At 42.9% G+C, this 20,418-nt stretch overlaps 1 long non-coding RNA gene across 1 annotated transcript in view; it reads left to right on the top strand.

Moving 5' to 3' along the window:
• LOC103358180 (uncharacterized) overlaps positions 1–16,548 on the top strand; it is a 113,155-nt gene extending 96,607 nt beyond the window's left edge. Inside the window, exon 3 of the long non-coding RNA XR_520238.1 lies at positions 16,474–16,548. This is a non-coding gene — a long non-coding RNA (uncharacterized LOC103358180). The remainder of the gene's footprint in view (positions 1–16,473) is intronic.
• Positions 16,549–20,418: the final 3,870 nt, after the last annotated feature.

Genomic DNA, 20,418 nt, shown 5'->3' with positions numbered 1-20,418 from the left:
GAAAACTTCTACATCGAGTGTCTGTGAAATAAATCAGATCAAGTTTATTTCTACATGTGTGGAAACTCCAGAGTTAAACAAAGTGTTGTTCGTGTTTTAAGACAGACGACAACAAAATATGTGCAAAAAAGCAGAAACACTGGAAACAGGATGAACATTTGTATGATCAAACTCCACAATAAAGCAGATACTAAATACAGAAATACTGGGATTATAAAAACACAAACGTCTTGAGGTGTTTCTTGTGTCAAACGTCAGCAGAGAAAAAACATTTGATTGATTTGAAATTCATTTTAACGATGGCGCTACAAAGATCTGCCTCAGCCACGGATCAGTTTACAGACGAGGCCTGGAGGCAGAGAAGTTCTGAGATGAACCAGGAACCGACCCAACGCCTCACCGACAGGAAATAGAATCCATCATTCTGATAGAAGTGGCAGCTTCACTTAAAGATTAATGTAAAGTCACAATTTAACAAACGCGGCATCGATCGGCAGGAGGACGGTCGATAAACGTCTCGCTGACGGTGAATAAAAGCCTGAAGGATTCAGATAAAAACACTGATTGGACGTGTTTCCCTGTTTGCCTCGAGTGTCTTTAGTTTATTCATTAATGGATTAACCTTAAAATTTAGAAGTTGTCTTTAAAAAGTCGCCAAAATGTCCCGTTTTCACCCTTTTATCATGATATTATGACTTTCAGATGATGTACGAAGTCGTCACGCTTGAAAATGAGCAAAATCTGAGCTTAAAATTGTGATATTTAGTCGAAATCTCCTTATTCTGTGTGTCTAAATAAACTTTTTGTGCTAAATCTTGCAAAAAAACAAAAAAATTCAGCATTCCTCGCTACAAAAAAAGACATGACTGACTCTGAAAAAGTCATGGAAAGCAAAATAAAACACACTTTATCAAGAAAGTAAATGCAGCACGGCTCAGAAACAGTGACCAGAGGAGCATGTTGTTGGAGATACATCCAGCATGATGGTGAAACATCCGTTTGTAGAGACGGTAAACGTGTAAATAGTAAATATATAATGTTTATAAAGCCACCACGTTGTTCCAGTGTTTGTACGGCAGGTTTTTAAAATAAATAATCAAAGAAATTCTTGTTTTTTTAAAAATATTTATGACATTAAAACTGTGTCATGGTGCATAAAAGACATTTCAGAGTTCTGTCTTCTTCATGTGACGGGAGTTCAGAGGTTTGATCAAAACAGCACCGAGGAGGAAACTGTTTGAATGTAGTGTTGATGTAAATGAAGCTGGAGTCATTATTGTTACAGCTACAGTAATAAAATCGCCTCATAAACAACGTTCATGCAGACGTGAGGAAATCAGATCAGGAGCTCAGAGAGGCCGACGGCAGGACGAGGAGGTTTGGATGACTGGGAGTAGATTGACGGGAAAATAGATGAGAGGGGACAAGAGGTCGAACAGTCCTCTGGAATGATGAGTCCACGGAGCCGAGCGCAGAAACAGCAAGAAAGGAAAAGAGGTCGCCACAACAAGAGTGTGATTGTAGAGGAGGCAGAGAGGTCGAGCACAACAAGCACCAAAGCCGAGATGATTAGAGCGAGGATAGAAGGTGATTGTGCTGCACGAATAAAAGCGGGATCCGAACAGAAACGTCCCGCGAACTGCATAAACACAATTAGCGGAGAGGCCGAACACAGAGGCTGATTGAAGCTGAGCTCAATTAGAAGGACATGAGAGCGAAGAGGAGGAGGAGGAGGAGGAGGAGGAGGGTTTGGATGCAGCCATCTGAAGGGAAGAAACGAGTCTCCGGAGCAGAGAAGTTCCATGTTTACTGCAGAGGAGCACAACGATGAGTGAAGTGTTGGCCTGCAGCTCCTGATGACTCAGTAGTGATTTATAGGAAACCCTGGGAGGAGGAGGAGAAGCAGGAGGTCGTAGCTGGAAAGGAAACACTGTGAGTATTTTACACTGTAGACAAGTACAGTAGAGCTGCAGATGAAGTAGAAAATGTTGTACTTTTGTGAAGGCAGTTTACAAGAGAATGTAGAAATCAAGCAAAGATCTAGTCAGGAGAAAACAACCTGGATGAAGTTTGCTTCAGTGGATTCTGTTCACTAGAAGTGACCTTTAGTCTCTTTAAACTGGTGTTTGATTTGTAGTAAACGTGTGAAAACAATCCTTTAACTCCACCGCTGTTGACTTCAGGTTGGATTACAGAGGAAAGGAAAGAAAAGACAAAATCAGGTTTTATGTTCTAATGTTTGAAAAGTGATGCTTTAGTTGGAAACACTGGAAACTTCAAGTTGACTCTTCTTAAAAGTAATCAAATGATTTAGGCTCATGTAACTCAAACCAGTGACAATAATTTTGCTTTTCAGCTTCATTTAGATTAAATTGCAGTTTATTTAAGTTGGTCCAATGTTTGCATCATGACGGTGAACGACAGGAAAACGTTAATGCAGAAATATCTGTTCCAGGCGGCTTCTTTTATTAGTACTCTTAGTCATACTGAAATTTAATATTAATATTAATTAATGTTTCATGTGAGAATCAGTGACAAGGTGGGGCAGTGGTTAGCATCGTTGCATCGTAGCTAGAAGGTCGCCGGTTCGTGTCCCAGTGAGGACACCCGGGATCTTTCTGCGTGGAGTCTCCATGTTCTCCCCGTGCAGCGTGGGTTCTCTCCGGGTTCTCCGGCTTCCTCCCACAGTCCAGAAACATGCTGAGGTTAATTGGTGATTGTAAATTGTCCGTAGGTGTGAATGTGAGTGTGCTTGGTTGTCTGTCTCTAAGTGTAGCCCTGTGATAGACTGGTTACCTGTCCAGGTGAACCTGCCTTCACCCTGAGTCAGCTGGGATAGACTCCAGCCCCCCATGACCCTGGTGAGGATGAAGGTGTAGAGATGATGGATGGATGTAAGAATCATATAGAACTCAGTGCATGTTTCCTCCTTTAGAGGAATCTGTGCAATCTTCATATTTTCTGCATCTAGAAGAATGTGAACAACATCATCAGTATTTATGTATATTTCTCGTTTATTTTCCACTTTTCTGATGTTCCCTACATATTTGTTCTGTCTCCCTGTTGCTGCTGCAGATTTCCCCGCCGCGGGATTAATGAAGGATTATCTTATCTCATCTTTTCTTATCTTATATCTCGTGTAAAAATAGCAGAGAAGCAGGGAGCTAATGCTAATTACACCTCACTGAACGAATCTGTGCACACTCAGAGTAGAAACAAACCCGAATTCTCCCTGAATTGATCTAGTGTGTATTGAAAAAATAGAAAATAGTGTAAAATCAGTGGGTTTTTTGTGCAGACAGAGAGCAGAGCAGCCTGCTGTGATGATATAAATATAAAGACAAGAAAACAGAAGCAATGAGGAGAAAATTACCTTCTTTAAAGTTTTCTGATCATCTGCATGGATCTGGAGCACGTTTAACGTTTATTTAACATTCATTTAAAAGCACTTTTTATCGTTTTCTTTCTGCAGCAAACTCTAATCGTCTGCTTCCTGAAACACATCAGCTGTGTCTGAGAGGAACATTTCTGTTGTTTCCACGGGTCTCGACCCTGTTAGTCACTGGATTATGTTGTCATTTCATGAACTGAAACACTGCAGGTTGTCACCAAAATAATGACTTTTATCCTTCCTGGGCTGACTGGATGTTTTTACCCTTTTCACAAACATTCGCTCGCTGACATTTTCCATCTTAATAATGTCAAACGTGATATTTAGAGTTAGTCTGAATGTTACGATGATCACGTTGGCCGCCACCGCAGCAAATATGATGATTAAAATGTCACCTCCTGTCCTCGCTGAAGGATTTACAAACTGTGTCGACGACATCTTCCCCAATGTTTTCATTCTGCTTTTGTTTTAATCTGATTACAGCCACTTGTTGCTGCACAGCCTCCAGTTTGTTTCCATCTGTTTCCCTGTGAGATGACGTCACATGATCCTCTCAGTAACATCATAATACATCAGTGAAGCTTGAGAGGAGAGCGTCTGTGGACTTTCTCCTTTTATATGTGTGATGCAGCCTGATTTTAAAGTCTCCTGTAGTCTGAGCCCAGAATGAGGTTTTGCTCCACCACGAGCCTCCAGAGCAGCTTTAGAGCTTTTTGACATAAATTCTCTAAATCTATCACATCACCATAAAATCCCCCAGAGCTGTTTGTTTCATAGTTTTTATATCGAACCGCACAGGAGACGCTGAGGTTCCTGCTGTTTCTCCACTTATTGATATTTTAGAAAGCCAATATGTAGCTCCGACACGTTGCTGTCTCTGTTTCTGTCTCCTGGATTTATAATTTACATCGTTGGGTTCATCTATCGTGTGTTTGGAGGCACTGATTTGGAAACGTGTCTGAAAACACATTCAGTGGATTAAAGCTCCAAGAAGTCATGTACAGCTGGAACCAGAAGTTTATTTCTGACTGTCTGACATTAAATCAGACTAAACTTTTCCTGTTTCAGGTCAGTCAGGATCACCAACATTATTTCTATTTGCTAAACGCCAGAATAATGAGAGAGAGAATTTTTTCTTTCTTTCTTCAAAGTCAGAAGTTTACATCCACTGAGATGCCTTCAGACTATTTGGGAAAGCCCAGGTGATGATGTCATGGCTTTGGAAGCTTCTGATTGGTTAGCTGACAACATGTGAGTTAACTGGAGGCACACCTTAAACACACTGCTTCCTTCTGTGACAACATGGAACATCTAAAGACATCAGGAAGAGAGCTGTGGACCTCCACCAGTCTGGTTCATCCGTGGGTACAACTTCCAGATGCCTGAAGGTTCATCTGTTCAAACACGATGGGACTGTGCAGCCATCACAGCGCTCAGGTGCAGCGAATGCAAACTTCTGGTTTCAACTGCAGGGAACGTGTTTGATATCAAACGTTTAAACGTGTAACGCTGAATAGTTTGATCAGAGGTTTTTAAATCAGGTGAAAACAAGCTGTTTAACTAAACTAGTGGATACTTTCACCCTACTGGTCACAGTGTGGATGTTGTTAACCAGGTAGCTTCACCACCTTTACTTTAAGTTTTACTGGTTTCTTCATTTGTCGTTTGTCCTGTTTTGATATTTGTGAGTATTTTAGCCTGCATTTTGGTTAGTTTTTCTCCTGTGATTTGATTTGTTTTTTTACAGTGGCCCATATTTTATTTTGTCAAACTGAATGTGTTTTGTGTTTTTATGGCGATTTTGTTCCGTCTTTGCAGTGTGGTTGATTTTAGGGCTACTGGTGGTTTTAGTTCATCTTGAAGCTGTGAAACTCTTACAGACCAGGTTTTATGTGTATTTTTTATTTATTAGCGTGCCATCAGCTATGTAGGCCTTCTAAATAGATCTGTAGTTTAAAATGTGGTGTAGACACTGAGTATGAGGGAACTCTTGACATAAAACATGAACATTAACTTGGTCATTATAAGGACTGTTCATATACTGTTCAATACTTGCAGATTTTTTATAGCCGCCTTTAGATCATGTCGATGTTTTTACTCGTATCTCATCATAAAATGCAGGCAGTGGAGATTTCTTTTCATAACTGTGTTAAAGAGATTTTCTGGAATCTGGAAACATGGGAACCATGATGGAGGGAAGTCTGTGGAAATCAGGGAAATGGGACCCCAGTCTAATAATGAAATGGTTTCTGTCAAAGGGAGAATGAAGGAATAAGTGATGATACGATAAAATCTGATGGCTTATTCTAAGACGGTCCTCCACAAGTGTTCTGTGTCGCTGAAGAGGACAAATATACCCGTAGAAAGATAAAAAGCAGGAATTCTGTATGTATTCAGTCCGTTGTTGGTGTGTCTGGTATCGTTATCATCCACTTCTAATGTGTCGGCTCAGTTCATCGGCTCTCTGATTTGCGTTCTGTCCCCTCCTCGTTTGTTCCTCTTCACTGTAAATTGGTCCGGTTCTGCCCACTTGTTTGATAAAAGCCACCACGAGGAGTCATGAAGCGACTCCGGGACGTCGGCTCTGGAACCCGTTTAGAGATTCTGCATATTTTAATACGAATGGCAGCGTTTGGCGCCCGTGTGTGGATGATGTATCACAGGAGGAAGAGATGCTGCCACGGCAGTATTTTGTCCAACTCCTAGCGATGACTGCTGGGTTTACTGGGCTCAGTCTGGCCCATTATGCAGAACAGAATGGTCTGGCTGCACCTCACCGTCCTTCTGCTGCTGCTTGTTTCCTTAAACAAATCACAGCCGTCGTTGGCGCCGCTCAGTGAAGGATGCAGAACAGTGACGGGGGAATTAGAGCATCCTCTGACATTAAGGTATGCAAAAGCTGAAGCTGTGGGTGTGGGAGGCTGAAGGAAACACTCAGGTAGCGTCTGACTGGGACCTGGATGGAGATGATGCAGGTTTTAGGTTTTTCTTTGTGGACGCAGAGCAAAACGATCGTATAAACCCAGTGCTGTCCTGCCTAGATTCACTCGCTTTCATCTGTTTCAGGTAATATGTGAAGGTTTTAGTGTTTGCTTTTACGGGTTTAAATGGTTGATTGCTGCCTTATTGATCAACCAGATCCTCGTGGAGATCCAGGTAGAGGAATACAGGAGATGGAGACTTTGCTTTGGCTGCTCCTGATCTCTGAAACTGTGAGTCGCTGCTGAAGACTCGCCTCACATTTATCTTGTAGTTATTGTGATTTTATGGTTATACTTTGGTTCAAGTGTTGCTGTTTTAAATCTAATGAATAAACCAGAGAGAAAAAGAGAGAAAAGTTCAACAAAGCACAGTTTTAGATTCAAACCAAGCAGCTGGTTTGTCCTGAATGTTCTAATGAGGACCGAAGCTTTAATTTAATCTTTACTGTTACGTACTTCTGATGTTTTACGTTCAGCTTCTGAGCCGTCCAGCTCACTGTACTAACCGTCAACACGAGCCAGCGTACAGTAGAACTAACAGGAGCTGAAGTTGATGTCACATCTGATCTGCGTCTCGTGTAAAGAGGCTGCAGCTCCCAGGAGGAGGTGAGCTGAAGATGGAGGCTCACCGGTGAAGTCCTACAGCCTGTGACAGCTGAGCAAACACACCTGGATGCTGCTGAGGACTTCCTAAAAGTCTAGAAAGATCTAAAGACAACGTTTCACTGCCTGACAAGTGAACGTGTCCATGTGGCACATTTAACACGACAGTCAAAGTGTTTTCTAGTAAAACAAACAGAGCATGATTTGCAGGACGTTGTGTTACTTATGATGTGAATTTGTTATTTCAATATCGAGGGTTTAAACCTCAAACCAGCTCCAGCAGCCTTAATAAAATAATCTGTTAACTGAAGCACTCATAACATTCAACTGTAGGTGAAAGTTAATATAAGATTATGGGATAAATTAGAGATGAGGTTCTGGTTCTGGTGGGTCACGGTGTTCTGCAGCAGCTCTGAGCGTTTTAAACTCATTTTTCTTTGTTTAACTTGTTCTTTGTAGGACTTCTTGCAGTTAACTTTCCAACCAGGGCTGCTCCAGTTCATCTGGATTCCTTCACAGTATTGCAATATGATAAATATTCTCTACAGCTAAGAACTCATCATCAGTTCTTCTACATGTTCAATAATCCGTGCAGTATTGATAACATGGATTTTTTTAGTATTTCTAATATCAATATTTCTACTGGTGGAAGGATCTGCAGAATACCATTAGCATGTGCAGGATTGTTGTTTCTCTCCAGAGGAGCCTGAACAACATCTGAACATCCACACATGTATAGATTTATGTATATTTATGATATTTATTTTATATTGTGTGTTTTTATTTTCTCTTCCCTACACGTCTCCTTTCCTAACACTACAAATTTGCCCACTGTGGGATTAATGAAGGCTTATCTTGTCTTAAGCTTAGAAGCACCATGTGTTGGAGGGATAATGGAGTTTCAGAGGGAGCTCAGAGGGTTAATGCATATTTTTGGAGCTTTTAGGAGGAAAATGAAAACATCTTCAGACCTCCAGTATCTGCACTATGACTGGTAACAGTTTGGTTTGTTCCTCTGTAGCTGTGACTTTAGCCTCCCTCCGTCCGTCCTGCTCACTGGTTTTGTTTCACACCAACTCCGGGGTTCTGCCGCCCTGCTGAGCGATGGACTCGAGCTGTAAGCGCATTTAATTTACATACAACTTTGTCTGCAGCTCCGTTTGAACTCCTTCGTAACTCGATAACCCCCAGAGTCGGAGCTGTTGACTTTTCCCACCGCCGGGTCGGAGCGGGGTCACTGAACTGATGCAGAGGGAACGAGTTCATAAAGAGGTTCAGCCGACACAGTTGTCAGGAGAGAAGGAATGGAAGCGGTGCAGTGGCAGCACTGCGTCCTCTGTGAGGAGAGCTCGGCCTTCGCCCTGCGGCCTCGCCGGCTTCTAATAAATTGAGGGAAGAGCTCTCCAGTGTTTTCAAAGTGACACTTTATGACCTTCACGGTTGCATCACGTCCAGTATGAATGTATGCACAGAGCCCACTATTCTCCTGCCAGCCCTCTGAACCTCCACCACTCGGTGCAGGGCTCCTTCATCCACTTCACTCGATTTATGTTTTCATCTCCAACTGCTGCAGGCATTTGCATTTAAATCAGGGCGGGCGTTCAGGTGTGGGATGAGACGGCAGGAAATATTTCAGAGTCCCGCTCAGCAGAATGTCTCCTGGACATGTTGGTTGTTTTTGGAACTGAAAGCAGATCTCTGTGCTGCTGCAGGAGTTCTCTGTCTTTTATATCAGTCAGTTCAGTTTCTCACTCAGGTCAAGTCGATGTCAGTTTCCACCAACACTTCAGCAACTTCTGCATACGAGGCAAAAAGTCGTGGGACTGTTGGTGCATGTCGTGGTCGTGTGTGAGCAGTAAGCAGCGCATAGCATCAACAAGTTACAGATGATTTTGTGACCGCTGCTTGGTGTGCATTTGGGATATCTCCATGAAGCTCAAACGTTCAGAGAGCTAGCATCAGACTTGTTGAAGAAATCTACCCATAGTCCTCATGCAAAGTTTGCTGTAATGGGTTGTTTATTAGTATTCTGGTGTACGGTGGGCTCACCAACACAGAGCGTGAGTCTGGGAAGGTAAGCCGACCCAGAACATTTGCAGAGTTACACATTTTATCGGGCATGTCAGAGGGTAGGGAGGGCTGTAAATACCAAAGTGAATAGTGGTTAGCTGGTATATAGTTGCTGATCAATGACAGGAGGTCAGAGAACAGAAGGTGATTGAATCAAGTGGTCTGATAGACAACGACTGGTCAGAGAATGAGGGGTCGGGCAGACGGGTAGAAAAAGTAAAGGACTCATGAGTGACACTAGGGGGTGTCTGTAGAAAACGATGTGCTGTTTTCTTCATCATAAGTTATCAGCTGGATGATCCAACCGTCCTCCGGTGGTGGAGGGTCTGAGGCTACCTCTGAGAACAAACAGCAGTTCTTTAGCGTTTGTGTTGTCGTGCATCAGGAGTTCATCTTCACGGTCGGACTAATAACGCAGACTTTAACCTCCTGAGGCGTCGCAAACAACCTCAACTGGTGCATGAACGTCAGGTCACAGTGGAGTGATTATGTCGCTTTCTTCACCAGATTTGTCTTCTTACTCTTTTCCAAAATGAACTTTAAGCTGAAGGCCATGCAGCACGTGGAGGCAGGTGTTGTCTGACATGTTCACATGATGGGGTTTTTAACGGGCGTTGCAGGAGCACTGGGAGCAGAGCGTCGCTGCACAGTGATGGTCACCTTACATTCATATACAGTTGTTGATCTTTACAGCCACAGTCTCTGAGCTGTTTTATTGCACCTTGTACAGTTTGTTTTTTAGATTAGAGCCGCCGAGCCTCCCCTAAAAAAATGAAGCAATTGTCCACATTGGCACTGAAGGTTGAGGTTCTCGGTCGACCAGAAAACAAACGTCTTTTGCTTGTTTGTTTTTGTGAGTTCTGGATTGCATGGAACCAATATTTTTGGTTCTGAACCAACTTGTTTTTCACTGAAATGCTCAGAATTATGTTCACAAACAGGAACTGAGCTGCTTCTTTATCTCAGGTACAGACCACTACTGGTACTGCTGTATTGGATTTTTGCCATTTGACTCTCGTTTTAAAACCTTGTTTCTCATCTATCTCAAATGAGGATTCTGTTAATTACAAGAACAGCCAGAAATGCCTTTTAGTAAAGCTTGGCAAAGTCAGCTGCTACTCTTAAACCTCTCCAGACTTCCAGCCCGTTGCCTCCTGAGTTCTGCTCCGTCATCATAAAGCCTGAGGGTTCTGCTGTACTGTACCGACGGACACTCGTATTAATGCATTAGCTCTGATTGTAGAGGCCGACTCAGAACACTGCATGACTGCTGAAGTGTTTAAAACTGGCCCGGCTGCACTTCACAACAAAACTGCAGCAGCTGCAGCTTTTTCTAATTAGCAGATGAATGACCTTCGATGCTCCGGTGGAAGAGCTGCTGCTAGCATCAATGAGAGTATTACTTTCTTACCCAGCGGATCTCGTTTAATTGATTTTTTCATTTTATTTATTGCGTTAAAGCCACTTATACTGGGGCAGTAAAGCCTTGAGGTAGGAAGCAGGAGCTGAAATCGAAAAAATAAATGGAAGATAAAGTCAATGTGGGGAATTGTTGAAAACTTTTGGTCAAGTTTTCAGTGCTGTGGGTGGTGATATGACGTTGGTATGGTAAGAGATGTAAATGTATAGAAAGAGTTCCATAGTTTATACCATTATGTCATCTTTTGCTTCACTTTTGAAGCATCGAGTTTTGAATTTCGTATTTGGTGTAAAATAAATTAATTAATAAAACATCAGTGACTTTTCTAGATGTTATCTGCAATTCAACAGAACAGATCAAATATGTGAGATAGCTGTTCAAAAATGATCCACCATTTTTCAGTCCTTAATATATAAAGAGGGACGGATATCTGTGAAAAAATATGTTTTCCCCCCTGATTTAAATGCATTAAAACTTTATGATTTTATGTAGTTAAGAAGTCTTTTGTAAGAATTACAGTTGTGGCCTGTTTTACACAAAACAAAAAAACAAACAAAAAAAAAACATTCTTAAGGTTTAATTAACACTTATTTTTCTGCAATTTTACCTTTCAATGCCTGTAATTTATCTAAACGAGAAAAATTTGCAAAAAAAAAAATTTAAAACAGTTAACAATGTTTACTACAGTGTAGGTTTGTGTTTTGTCGCCTGTTTTACTATAAACGGGACCATAATGTGCTAAATGAGCAGGATGTTCTAATAAAGGAGACTTAAAATGAACAATTAAGGCCGTAAACTTATTAGGAAAACATTTACTGAGGTGACAGCTGAGGTGAGAATAAGTTAATGTTCTGATTCACTTTCATTCAATCTGACTTCTGTTAGCAGCTGGAGGAGTCGCCCCCTGCTGGCTGTCAGAGAGAATGCAGCTTTACTTCGACATTGGCTTTACTTTTCAAATTCAAAGACGATATCCATCTCTTATATACACTCTGTGGTCCAGGTACATCTCCTGGTGGTTGTTGAAAAGCATTCTGGGAAGCGTAGTTTACTCATTGGAGCAGTCGAGTCAAAGAACATGTAGAGAATAAGTGTTAGAGTGACTTAAGCAGCAGCAGCAGCAGCTTCAGTCCATTTTGCTTTACAAAGGGTGTAAAAATTCAAGTCACACAACTTGTAATGAAACAATCAGGTCTGGTTAAACTAAAAGAGGAGCTTTTTAAACAGGATTGTTATTATTCTTTGCACGTCTCCACTTGTTTACACCATCTACTGCACATTCCTGCACATTCTTAATATTTCTAGTACTTTTTTTTAAAATTACTTTTAATCCCACAGACGTGCTGCTTTTTCTGTGTATTAAATAGTAATAGTTCCTTTTTAAAAATCTTTTCATCCTTCTTTAAAAACATTCTCCTACGTTCTAGCATCACGTTCCTGGCATGTGAAAACCTCACCGGCAGTAGAACTGATCCGGAGCACGTTGGAGACTCTCTCAGTAGAAGCTTCCCTGGAGGGAGGCAGCGAGTGTTTGTGAAACACCTCCGTCGCTTTACGTCTCCGGTGCCACGACGCTCCCGCTAACAAACCACTCGAGTCTATTTAGAGCCGCCACGACCCCACAAAGTCTCTGAACCGTTTCATTTCAGGACGGGTCGGCACATCGGGGGCCTCTGTTGCCATGGTGACCCACATTAGAAGTTCAGTTTTGGCGGGTTTGTCCTTGGACTTCATATTGTTCCAAATGGAGCTCATCTGGACACTTTACTGGATGTTATTTTCAACGTGTTGTTCGACTCGACCTTGAGGACGGCTGAGAGCTGCAGCGGTGCAGCAGAGGAAGGCCGGATGGAGAGACGGATCCACCGAGGACTGACTGTGATTATGAACTTCACTGTCTTCACTCCTGATTGATGTTCAGCATGTCGGCCTTTAGTCGTGACCTTTAGATACAGAGGAACAAGCAGGTTTTACTGGAGTGCCACTGTTGAGGAATCGCTTTGATCACACGTTTACAGACTGAAGAACTTTTTCCTCTTGGACAACAGATTTAATTTCAGAGATCGTCACAGGCACAACTTTGGACATCCATGTATATCATTAATGACCAAAAACTTCTAAGAGACATTCAAAAAGCCACATGATAATTCAATAGATGCAATAAATGATGTTAAAAATGATTGATGAAATCTCTACACTAGACAGCAGAAGACATCTTTTCGATTACAAGTTTTGCAGAAACATTCCCATGTTTGCTTCTGAATACTCTTTAAAGAGTAAATGCTCTTCATGGGAGATTTCTGAACACGTTTAAGTGACTGTTCAGTTGTTTCCACTTCATTTGCTGTCTTCACCCTCAGACAACGTGAAAAACGGCTGCTGATGAAAGAACAGCTGCAACTTTCCAGAGTGAAGACTGTTTCTCTCCAAGTTTTGTTTGCTTCTTCGTCTTTTATGTCTTTCTAGCAGTTGGCAAACTGTTTCCAGCTCCTTCTACTATTTCTATCATAACGCATTCTGCCGCTTTGTGACGACACAACTCGGCTTCATTTGTTCACTCGAAAGCGGTTGATCTCTAAAAGAATAATCAGTGTTTTCTTTTAATTTTGAAGACTTCAGAAGCTCACCTGTGATTTACCTGACAGGTGTGTGGGAACATGACTACTGATTGTTTCTCATTCTTTAACCGTTTTGATAGTAAACATGTGATTTTGTGAGTTTTAGGATCTCATTCAGGTCTTGAAATGGAGCTTCATTGGGCTTTTTCTTTACTTGGTCTCCCCACTTTGTTCAGCCTGTAGTCTCACATGTTTAGCTTGATCTCCACAGAGCTCTGTCAGAGCTGCAGAACGGTCTGACTGCACCTCAGTGTTGTCTTGGGCGGCGCTACATCCTCCCTGCTGCGACCGTGTTCCTGCAAAATCTCGCTGACTGCAGGTGTTTCGGTTGAACATTTGCATGCAGGAGAGCGAGCGTCGTCATTACAATGGCTGATTTACCAAAACAAACCGAGTCGGTCACGGTGCTGCACGACCTTCAGACAACTCCACAGTTTAGCAGCTCATCACACAACTCTGGTGCAAAATAAATACAATAAAATGAGCTCAGAATCTTGAACTATTCACATATTTCAAGGTGATTTTTTTTCATTTAAGGCTCTATTTGCTATCGACCTCCGTCATTTCACTGCTGTGAAACCCCAGCAGGTGTAGGTTAGATTCTGTTTGGCCCTAAATCACCTGAACTCATTTAATGGAAGAGATAAACTGCAGCTCAGGCTTTAATGTATGAACAGTGTGTGCGACCTTTCTCCTGTTTACGGCGTGGAGCTGGATGCTGTGATGATGAGGTGACCTTACAGAGCAGCAGGTCGTCTCCCCGATCAGCTGATAAACAATTATTGACCAACAGGAGGAGAAGCTCCATCGGGCTCCTAGAAGAGGTTAAGACCTGATCAGGGAGGATGGAAAACCATAATTGTGTCCCAAATCGGGTCAAACGCCTGATTTCCAGAGAGACGCTGCTTAAAATGACTTCTTAAACTCCAGTGTGTTGCATCCAGAGGGTCAGTTAGTGGCTCATATTTAATTCAGCCGTTTGATGGAGCGTCGGGTTTCCATTTATGTTTACAGGCTTTCAAATGGAAATAGAGGGTGTAAATAATGGAGCCGGGGATATTGTTTTCTTTTTATCTTGTTTGATTTGCGGTCAGTCACGATGAAATACATAAAAAGTCATTTAAATATTCTAATTTATCCATCACCAGGTACCAGGAGCTAGATTAGTTCCTACGGTCAGAATGTGCTGGAAGAAGAGATTGGAGGTTATTTTCTGCAGCTGTCCCCGCCTGGGACTGGATGTGCACACCACACACACCTTTATTATTTTTACTGTGTTTACACTTTGCTGGCAGTTTGGGGGCAGATCCCTGCTGATAACCTTGGAAGTGTTTCACTTTGGGACTTTACGAGGGGAGACGGTGTTCTCTGTGGAGGAGCAGAACGTTCTGATGGATGAAACTTTGCACATCGAGTCCTTTCAACCTTTCTGTTTTGGCGAAGGAGCCAACAGTGTCGACCTCTAAATGCACCAAAAGTAGTTCTCGCTGGATGCAACTCCGTCCTATTGAGCTTGTAGGAAATAAAACAATGGAAGCTTTGTTGTTTGAGCCAATATGGTGGATTGTATGTTGATGATGTTGGAAGACCTCGACTCGACCAGGACGAAGCAGGAATACGAAGCTTGTTGTCCTCTCTGAGCTTTAAACGTTGTGTGCTTTGTGGCCAGAGGAGGAGCTCTCCTCTCCCCTAAAACATCCCTGAAAGTGGATCTACAGGAACAGTTCTTACAGTTAAAGAGAAGCTGCAGTGGCCTTACGGTAGTGCAGCGTGGTCGGACCACAGAGATCAGTCTGGCTGTCTGAGGCGCATTCTAACCCAAACTATGATCTTTTTTCTAAATCTAACCAACTAGTTCTGGTGTCTAAACTTAACCAAGTAGCATCGTAGCATAATTTAAAACAAACGGCAGCTGAAACATGTTTGAGCTCAAACTGTCTTTTCTTAAAGTTACTGGTTGTGGAGTTCAAACTAAAGCAAATAAACACAACAAAGTAAAATGAATGTAAATGATGTGACACAGGGCTCGACTCCAGTGTTGTGTTGATTCCTCCTTCATCCTTTCAACCTCTTATTGTGGATTTTGTTGCTCTTTTTGTTCTTCGCTGCGTCTTTATTGGTTTTAACTACAGTTAACAAACATCTTTTGGGTATTTGGGCAAAACTGAATAGACACAGAATCCACAGAAACACCAACCCCCAAGGATTTAACACAAAACGTTTAATACAATAGAAATAGATCAATTCACTAATGTTTGAGGAAAAAAGACGAAGAAAACAGCAGAAAAGACAGTTTCAGTTGATGTACAGATACATCTTAGGTCAGTGGATGAAATTACTCTTTACATGAAATTTATACTTAGAAATATATACAACTTTATCCTCAGGTGCTTTCACTGTTTCTACCAGGTGTGTTCTGTCCAGACGGACCATGAAGGAGGTCCACATGTTCTGGAAGAAAATGTTTTCCTCTTATATGTCGGATAGGAATTTTTTTTGAAGGGCAGAGGGTTGATAACATCCATCTAGCCTGACTTGGGCTGCCAACCTTTTGCATCTTTTACACTCCTTTGGCCAATAACAAGCCTTTCTCTAAAAAGACTCGTTGTCTCCTTCTAGTCCATGTCTGTTGCTCTTTTCATGTAGAAAACTAAACAAACTGGTGACCAATATGATGCAAGGGAGAAAAAAACATGTAGAGAGCTCAGGATTTTACTGCTTTTATTTTGAAATGCACTGTGGCCCAACACAGTTAATAAAGTGAGACTGTGTGTTTGTCTTTATGCATCAGATACTTGCATGTGCAGCGTTTAGTATCTTCAGAGTTGATCAGTGAAGGTCGAAGCTTCCTGCAGATTGTCAGGAGAGGCCTGTGAGCCTGTTTGTGGACACTTAAAGACTTAAAAACTGAGTTTAATCTCAAGTTGGAAACAGTTTTCAAAGTCGTCTGATAAAACCTGCGTCGTCCTGCTTCTCTTCCTGCTTCCCTCTGCTGCCGTCATGTGACCTGCTGGTGGAAAAATACTGCACACGCATGCACAAATGTTATCGCAAACTGCAGCGAGTGTGTGTGTGTGTGTGTGTGTGTGTGTGTGATAATGTTTGTGCTCATTACCCGTGACCCATCTCCGGGGACGGTAGCGCACCTAATTAACTGACATCTATACAAATGAGACCTGATCAGTGACCTATATCTCTGCCTCGCACTCTTTCTTTAACCCTCATTTTACCCTCCATCTGTCCGCACATCTCCGTCCTTGAGCTCCATGTTCATGCTCGGTTTTGTTTTTTGTTTGCCTTTGAGGAGGATGTAGAGTTTTGAAGATGCTTGTCGCCTTAAAAGCGTTCAGAGAAGTGAAACGTGTTCTGTGTCTGTGTGTGTTTCTGCAGCCTGCCGCTGAGTAGGAGCTCTATGTGGATCAAGAGTTGAAGAAGGAGCACCTGAGACCAGTGGTGAGTTCATCGGCTTCCCTGTCTTACATTTTTATTTTATTCTCTCGGGAGCTTGGGTAATTGGGCCTCGCTCTGCTGCAGCGGTGAGAAGTCTCCGAGCTGAGAGAGGAGATGTTGTGATGGTTAACACACTCTCTGCCGGGTCGCCGTCAGCAGGGCTCAGAGCCGTGAAGTTACAGGAGCACGACTGTTCCTGGACGAAGTTTAATTCTGTTTATATCCTCAAGTAAGTCTTCATTAAAGCAAAGAGGCAAATACGTGTTGGCGTAATCCAGACCTCGTGGCCGTGTTCTGTCTGCTCCATTAGCAGCTCTTGTTAGCATTAGTGGCTCATTGTAATGGAGCCCAGTGGAGGGAATTTAAAACAGGTTTGTGGGGCAACTTTTGGAGGCAACTTATAAAAGTAAAACAGTAATTAGTGCATAAAGCTGCTCTTTTTATTGTGACTTAAGGCCAGATTAACTCTGTGAACTGGTCTAGTTTTTACTCACTGTGGCCTCCAGGTTTGGAGTTTATGAAGAACAAGGTGATGAAGTCAGTGTGCTGCAGTTGCTTTTGATATCCGCTGATGTTTGTCTCGTTTTTGGGCTGTAAACAGATTTTTAGTTTTAGATTAGAATTTATTTGGATTTGAGCAAATGCTGTCATGTCAGTCAAGGCCTCTCAGTGCACAAGTTTTAGTATTTAGAGTTTTTCTTGACAGAATCTGGAGCATAAAGTGATTTTGATGAAATATTTTAAACATACATTCAGTTAATCGTCCTGATAGAACCGCACCTCACACACGATTAGTTGAGTGACTGTAGGAAAGCTGAAAATCTCTGTTTTCTGTTTCAGTTTCTGGCTTATAAACGGTGTCATTTTGCCAATTTAAGTAAACAAAAAACAAAGATGATGTGAATTTAGTGAGACTAAAAATAAGGTTGGTTCACTGGTGCATGTGTTTATATAATATGCAGATATTTAGTCTAGCAGCTAGTCCACGGTGGTTTTTGGGGCTTTTCTAAATATGTTGACTCTTTTCTTTTACTAATGTTCAAAGCTGGTGTAGGTCATCTAACATCAGGGCATGTTACAGGCCATTTAACTCTCAGAAGACTTTAGTTTATAAAGCCGGGGCTCTTAAAGTCCTGATCCAGCTGGATGGTGCCGTGGGTCTTAATCTTTCTGGTAACTTCACCAACTTTAACCAAAGTGACTGCAGCACTAGATCTCTCTGAATGTGAGACGTTTCAGATCCATGCAGGGAAACCTCACCCTGCAGAAAATACAGAAAGAGAAACCGTATGTTCGTCTGGTCTCATAGATGAAGCCGTTAGTGTCGTACCTGCAGGAGGCAATTACATGTTAACGTATGTTTCTCGCCCTAATAGAGACGAATGCACGACCTCAGAATGTACAGAAAGGTTTCTTTGTGACGTCCGACTCCTCTGTGCTCGTGCTCCACGCCTCCTGCAGCAGTTTCCGCTTGTTTAAATTGTGTAATATTGTGATTTAAAGGAAAGCGAAGCGTCCCCGGAGTCATTTTTCTCATCATTTGACTCAGTTCGCTCTCTAACTCACTCACACTCGACGTTAATGAGATATTCATGGCGCGGACACGAGGGCGTGCACGAGAGAAGCATGTGTGTGCACCAGTGACTCCGAGTGCGAAGGCTGGAAGGGCTGATGCGGTGCAATGCATTGTGGGTAACAGCTACTGTAATGGCTCATTAGCTGTATCCTACGGCAACCTGGCCGAGTGGTGATGAATGGCTGCTGCTGGGGGTCATTAGTATATATACATGGGTGTGTCTTTGTGTTGCTTTCTCTGGTTTTGTTCTCTGATCAGCTACAACGTCAGAACCACCGACAGCTGGAGTGAGTTTTATTGATTATCTGGTCACAGCAGCTCCTGTCAGGCAGCAGGTGAACAGCCGGGTCTTATAGGCGGTGTCGGATCTGAGAGGCAGACTGCGATGGAAGACGACAGGTCAGAACATCTCCAGAACTGCAGGAGTTGTCGGCTGATCGTAGCTACAAACCAGAGAAAAGCTGCTAATGGAACGCTGTCAGGACACACAGAGCTTCAGGCTGGTGTGTAGCTGCAGACCAGTCTGACTTCTGACTCCCGTCCACCACATGTCCTATAGTAAGCGCTGAAACTGGGAGCAGGCGGCTGGTCCGATGAGTTTCCTTTACGCACTGCTAACAGCTGAGTGTGTCGTCCACCTGCTGAGGAGATGGCAGCAGAATGCATGATGGGAAGAAGGTCCCACATGGTGAAAATCCATTCTGACGTTGTGTTTCTTGAAGGTGTAAAATAATACCTTGTTTACTTCTCTTTACTTGCCCCCCATGTCCAGTTAGCCTCCCAGATTCACAACACCCCACTAAGCGATGTTTGTTGATGCAGATGCAGAGAGTTTTCTTCCTGAAGGAGGCGGGAACAGCAGCAGCTCATTGGTTTCAGAGCAGAACATGTAGAAGAGAGTTAAACTGGAAATAAAACGACAAACTGAAACACACTGCAGGGACATGTGAGTCATTTTCTGGAAAGAGGAACAGTATGGGCTCTCTGACGGATCTGCTGCTGATGTGTCGGCGCTCAGAACCACAGAACACCTTCGGATCTCTGTGGAGTTCAGGCCCGACCAGTCCAGAGGCGTTTCATCAGAACACATCACACGCAGCTGGTTTTAATGTTGTGGCCGACTGATGTTTAATACATGAACGCGTGTGAGCTGATTCGTGACTGTGAACTTTTTTGGTTCCGTGTGTGAGCGTGTGGTGTAATTAAATGGTTCGGTGTGCGCACGTACGTGCACGCACATCCTCTATGGGTGCGTTAACTTGAGCTCCTATCAGGTTGTCAGAAACCCAGAGGAAAGCTGCAGCAGACTCAATTATTCTGTCCTCGTAGACCAACACGCTCGTGTCCCGTCGACCCTCCAGCGCCGCCGCTGAGCCGGCGCTCTAAATATATCTGCAGTTCCTCTCCATCGCTCTCTTTCTGCAGAATCCACTCTCCCCATATCTTTCCACTTCATATCTGTCGCTGCCTGTGAATCCTTCTTCTGCGCTCAGCATTTGTTCTTCCACTTATCTTTTCATCGCTCGTATCTGCAGCATCTCACAGATGAGTCACCTCTGCCTCGTCGCTTTCAGCCTCACTGCTGAGGTTCATGCTGCTTTCACAACTACGCTTTGTTTGAAGGCGTCCACTTTGAAAGAAAGTCTGAATAAGGGGATTAAACGCACAACCAGGACCAGTGTCTGTGTCCTGTGATGTTTGCTTTATGCACCACAACTATGTGGTTAGATTTAGGAGAATATCACACTTTCTGAGACACGTTAGAATCTTGGTTAGGTTTTCATGTTTGAAGCTTCTCGTCTCTGTCCTGTTCCACCAGAGTGACCAGTCTCTCTCTCCCTCATGTATTACTGGTTGGCTGGAAGGATGCAACAGTAAAGATATTTTGATTTTGATCCTTTATAATCAACGCTCTATTGCACGATCCAAATCCTCCATAAAACGTAAAGCTTCCAGTCTGTAGGTTGCTGCTCGGAGGTTGTTGCAGCAAAGAATTCAGTAACAGCAGATCTTTACATCCACATCCTACGTCTGCTGAGTCAGACTGTAATGACACTAACGAAAGCCTTAACATAGAAAACATTAGCATGAATATAAACTAACACGTCTGTTCTCGTTCCTGCCCATGAAACTGTCTGACAGCTGCTAATGAAAAGGATGTGGTACAGCTCAGAGGAGTCAGACTGAGACCGAATCAGCTCCAGGGTGTGAACAGTTTTCATTCCAGTCCTGATAATGGAGCTGCTCACTCTGGACTCTAACCTCAGCGTCTGATGATAACGTCAGCCTGGTCGGTTTTCCATCCATCC

This window comes from Stegastes partitus, unplaced genomic scaffold (genome assembly GCF_000690725.1).
Source record: "Stegastes partitus isolate 25-593 unplaced genomic scaffold, Stegastes_partitus-1.0.2 Scaffold296, whole genome shotgun sequence".
Classification (NCBI taxonomy): domain Eukaryota; kingdom Metazoa; phylum Chordata; class Actinopteri; family Pomacentridae; genus Stegastes; species Stegastes partitus.
This window is presented reverse-complemented; position numbering and strand designations above follow the sequence as displayed.